The sequence below is a fragment of the Eucyclogobius newberryi genome, unplaced genomic scaffold (genome assembly GCF_026437365.1).
Source record: "Eucyclogobius newberryi isolate DKJ021-1_F unplaced genomic scaffold, fEucNew1.0.hap1 SCAF_12, whole genome shotgun sequence".
Taxonomy (NCBI): Eukaryota; Metazoa; Chordata; class Actinopteri; order Gobiiformes; family Gobiidae; genus Eucyclogobius; species Eucyclogobius newberryi.
The window spans coordinates 23,954,829-23,960,456 of NW_027315746.1; positions in this window are offsets into that span (position 1 = coordinate 23,954,829).

Consider the following 5,628-nt stretch of genomic DNA (forward strand, 5'->3'; position numbering starts at 1 on the left):
GCTTTCTCCCCCGCGCGCGGCTCGAGACAGACGTGTGTTCCGTTGCGCAGAAGGAGCGGAGAGAGAGAGAGAGAGAGAGAGAGAGAGAGAGAGAGAGAGCGGGAGAAGCCGTGGGGGGGTTTGCAGCGCGGACCCCCTGTTGTCGTCTCTCCGCCGCGATGCGTCAGTGAGTGAGCGCGGCGTGTGAGCAGTCACTCAATCGGCTCCAATGGAAGGACGCACGTCTCTATTATCAGGAAGCACTTCCCCCGTGCGCGTGTGCGGGTGCGTGTGCGGGTGCGGGTGCGTGTGCGGGTGCGGGTGCGCTCAGGAGCCGCGTCTGGGGCCGACTTCAAAACAAACTGCGGCCAAAAAAGAGGAGGCGGAGGCGGCGTTGGAGGGTGGCGGGGTGCAAGGGTGGGATGGGTGCCCTCTCCGGCGTCGCGTGATCCATTTGTGATTCCCTCTGCGTCCGCCGCGTCGCTGGGAATGTTCCCGCAGGTTCCCGCAGGTTCCCGGGGGCGCTACAGGTAACTCACCTGAGCATGAAGCCTCCGAGCGGCTGAGTCAAGCCGTCAAGCCGAACGTGGACGTCTGCAAACGCCGCGCTTGTGTCTTTGTGAGTCCAGGAGAAGTTTGACGGGGACGTTCGGTGGCGTTGTCCGCGCGTCTCCACTGCGCGCACACGGACGCCTGTGTGTTTGAAATAATAGAAGGCTTTGTTAGAACAGGCTCAGCCACCGCCTTTTCTGCTCCAGCATATTTAAATACAACTGCGTTAGGATAAAGTCCAAGGGTTGTGTTAGGATTGGGTCGAAGACATGAGGCCAATACGGTCAGAATTAAAATGAGGGGCGCACAATTAATGTATCTATAGTAACAAGATTGCCTAGTGTCAAATAAAAGGAAAAAAACGTTGAAACTGCAAATGAATATATTGAACTGACATCTGAACATGAATTAATTCACATTTAATTACCTGGTTTGGTCAGCATGTGCGTTTATTAGCCCATTATAATAGGCTAATATAAGGGCTAACAAGTGTGTGTCAAATTGTTGAAGAAGTTCCATCTCCAAAGTTTAAGTTTCAGCTTCTAATTCTACTAAAAACAAAAGCTAAACGGCCAAATAAGACTATGTTTTCTACAAACACAATTTTGAGAAGAGTTTCCTGATCATGTGACTGTCTCCTACATTTTGTCAAGACTGTGTTTATGCTGTGTTTATGTGCAATGCTTCCTCCTGCTGGACGTGAGGTGAGATTACATTCAGGTACTCGTAAAATCAAACTAATTGGACTTGATGACCCCAATGAACAGTAGGCAAATTTATACTGCCTAATTATGTACAAATGAAATATCAGTAACCAATATATTAGCTGATTCTGTTATTATTATTTAATTTACTTTAATTTGTTTGAATTAGATTAAATTCATTTTTATTTTCATTTTCTCATACGAACCATTCATCTCCTGCTGAAGATGGCCAAGTGCGCTGATGACCCCTAGTGGACAATTATAACATTACATGCACCATAATCATGATAACACGCAGGTGAATACACTACTTGGCTTGCTGTTTTAATAATAGCACAACATAGTATTAATCTAATTTATGAAGTATGAAAATGATTTGCCAAAAAGATGATTAAATTATATATCTTATGTACAAGGATGTCATTTGCAATTACATATTTGACTTGTTTTTATGAATTACTCTAGACTAGACTATTGTGCCTACACCTGCACTGCCATTTCGGCCCCTTTCCTTCCACTTTTTAGTCCCAGTTTTTCATTGATGCCACATGAATTATAAAAAGAGATATTTACATATATGATCACATCTTTTTCAAGACTTTTGGCTTTATTGGCTTTCCGGTTTGTAAGATGTTGGCACCTGTTCCAATCTATGTGTGTTGCATGCACGCCAACAGAAACCCTTTTTTTTTGTCCCTTGTACTTTGCTCCCTCTCCCTCGCTGGGCTGTGCTGTATCATTCAAATGCACCTTTCCTCCCTAACAACCAGGTGTGGCAGCTGCCCCGCCTGGCGCTCGCTGTGACTCATGCTATGACTGAGTGTGTGAACGTTGTGCATTAAGTCTTCAGTCTTCAAGCCAACTCGGCGTTACACGAACAGAAGATAATCAACTGCCCTAAGGTGTGGCAAAAATCTCACTTTTAAGATAACATTGAAGTTTACCAAGATAATGTTCATCGTAAAAATATGTACTCACAACTCATGGTTTGATGCGTGCGGGAGATACATTCTGTGCATTTTGGACTCACAGATAGAGCATTAGGGAAGGTTATTTATTATTTGTGGTTAATGTTTATGCCTCGGAGCTTAAGGGCCATGTCCTTTTTTGACAACAACAACAACAAATGGGAGGAAAAGATGGTCAAGTCTGTATTCAAATACTTCTCAAGCATATTACTTGCAGAAAGGACAATTTGATAGTAGTAACTTTAATCAATAGCAACAGTAGAAGTTGTAGTTACACTGTTACTACAAAACATAGGCCTCCAAATTACACTTTTTATTTCTTCCTTTAGGCCTAGAACACAGTCATTACAAGGCTCCACAACAAGCTTTATAAATGTACTACATCCTACTACATACTGTGATGTTATTTTCCATTCAAAACTGGTATTCCTTTCCACTAATTTAGAAACTGAATGAATCACAATAAACACGACAATGACACTTGCCTGTGACTCAATATAGTATGTAATAAGCACCTGTAAAGCGTTTCGACCGTGCACTGGGAGCATGATGTAAGCCGCCGTGTCTGGAAATGAAATCAGGAGTGCGTCTGCCAGTGTCAAAAGATCAGTATGTCTATGAATCACGCCACGGACTCGCCTAGCACATCATTTCTCACACTCCACCAGGTGTTAGATTCCTACATCCACGACCTTTTATGGCACTAAAAGTCTTCCGTGTGTTTTTTTTTTCTTTCCACACTACGACCCGGGTAAAAAGAAAACAGTCCAAAAGGCAAACATCAAGTTAAATATTTACCAGCACTAGGTGAAAAGAGGCCAAAGCTTTTAGTGTAGGTTTAAAAGCGTCCCATTTGAATTATGCAGAAAGAGGGGAAGGTATCAGATCTAAGTGAAAGCCAGATGCCAGGGGAATGTACTGAAGATCTAAAATACTCATAACTAATCATAATGAAGTAGCAGTTGTGATAGTAGCATGTTGTATAATAAACTAGTCCCACATAAATGGAAAGGGCAGATCTCAACCAAAACGGAAACCTACACGGCCTATCATCAGAGCTGGAATTTATCTATAAATAGCATTGAATCTGTTTTAGTACTTCTAACATAACTCTATACAACCTGAACACCAACATTCCATTTGACTTTAAAATAATGTCATTTGGATATAAAACTTCAACAATGGAAGCGATAAATGGATACCTCTGGAATGTACCATTGGCTGCAGCAAAAAACAAACAAACACAATAACAATAATAATAAGGAGATGGACGACAGGGACAGCGCCGACGGTCAAAGAATGGACTGAAATAACATTGAACATTTATAAAATGGTAAAAATTGTCAAATTTGGGACAGGTGACAGATGGGAACACGTCAGACTGACTTTACACAGACTGCTCTTTTTCTTTTTTTGTCATGTTCTGATACAACCAATAATTTGTCTATTTACTGGCTCATTGTGGTATAGATTAAAAGCTTACACAATTCCCTATGTCAACAATAGTGTTTACAGTGTAGAAAAATGTACTTGTCATACATCTGCTCATATTTGCATTAAGTTTGTTTTGTGTACTTATTGTTACTGGAAATTCGATGTACAATATGCACTGTTTAAAAAGGTAAGGTATATAAGGTAAGGTAATAAGGTATGTAAAAAGTGTATTATTACAGCTGCAGTCAAGTGGAGTGAGTCAGCTGAAGCATGTTAGTAACTCTTAATCTCTCTAATTAACAGGACGATCTTGGCTTCACATCTCAGTCCCTCCCTTTTCCGTGCACAAATGAGGTTCAGCGCTGCAGGTTCAGTCCTGCAAAGGGCTTTGTTTAAACCACATACTGTATAACAAAGTCTTATACACACCAGGATTATCGTTCAAAAATGCTCAGGGCGGGTCCTTTGAGTGTCACCTAGAGAACTATATCGTACAGATAAAATAATCAATCAGCGGTGATAGTATTAAATATGAAATGCTCCTCTATTTAAACATTGTTGACAAGTTAAACCACTAAAAAAGCATTTAATGGAATAATGTTGAAATATAATTAGAATTCCTATGTGGGGCGTTGTCTGTGGATGTGTTTTCTTTGCACTGCCTCAAGTTGTCTGTGCATATGATTACAGACCCAGGCCAAAATACCAGAGGGTAAATGTGTAAATGAGCTAGACACGTAAGATTTATTTCATTAAAAGTGTTGCTTGGTTATTTCCGTACTGCACTGTCAAATGTGTCAAATGTAGAACGTGAATCCTCATTGAACGTTTTGAACACATCGTTTGACGTCACAGTAACGTCCCCGCCTTTCACTTTTTTATTTGCAGAGACACACCCAGATGGAGTTGTGTGTGCAGGTTCTTCACAGGTGAGGGAGAAAAAGAAAATGGAAAGTAGCCAAAGGGTCGAAATGTAGTGAGACAGACATGAGATATGGAGCTTAGTGCTGCGGGAAACGGTGTCATTTGTCATGGAGCTTGAAGAGCCGGATGAACTCTTAAACGGGACACTTCTGACCTCAAGAATGTTGAACCCCAGATGCAAATTCTTCACTTGACCATGTAGCATCTTACTGCAGCCAGAAGATATGTGCTTGCTGCTTGTCAGTCCTGTAAACAGAACCAAGATAACACATAAAAAGCCATTATTGTATAACTGTTTTTAGATTTAAGTAATGTTGGCAAACTAATTGTCATTTCCATATCAGTGCAAATAGTTTGGACACACACTGAGAATATATTTGACATGTTTTGTATGTTTTGTGCAGTCCATGTTATTAACAAACAGTACAGGTTATGGTGAAAATGTTTGAGTCTAACACAGAAAAGAAATAAACTCCAACATTCCTAACCAAGATAAAGTTTTGTATAAATATGGGTTCATGCAGGTTCATGTGACTTGCACACATCAAAGCAACAGGATTCACGGATAAGCTGGAATAAAAACATAGTAAATAGTGCATTAAAAGCTGTGCAGAAGAATGTACGTTGTGCGTAAAGGCTCAGGTTAGAATTTTACGCACAAAACGTCAAAAATACGTGCGTCAGTTACGTTTGCATTGCCTTTTTAAAGAAACTGAGTCGGAAAATTCAATGTTTTAGCCCCTCTTGGTAACCTGTTATAACCCGTATTTCTTGAACAACGTCCAACAAGTGTCCTACTGTCTCTGAAAAGTGTGTGCCAAAGCATTTTTCAAACAGACACAGACACTGCGGGGCGACGCGCGCGGGACGTCCCATCAGAGGACAGGCTTTTGCGGTGTTCGGAGTGTTTCGTAAACACAGCAAAAGGTGTGGTTTGACTCCTAAAGCGAGCTGCTTCCGTCTATTCACTCCAGAGCTCTATCTGCGCCACAGGAGACGCGAGGAGGAGGCGGAGGAGACGCGCACGGCAAACACAGCCACATTCACCGGACGCACCGCTTTCACTC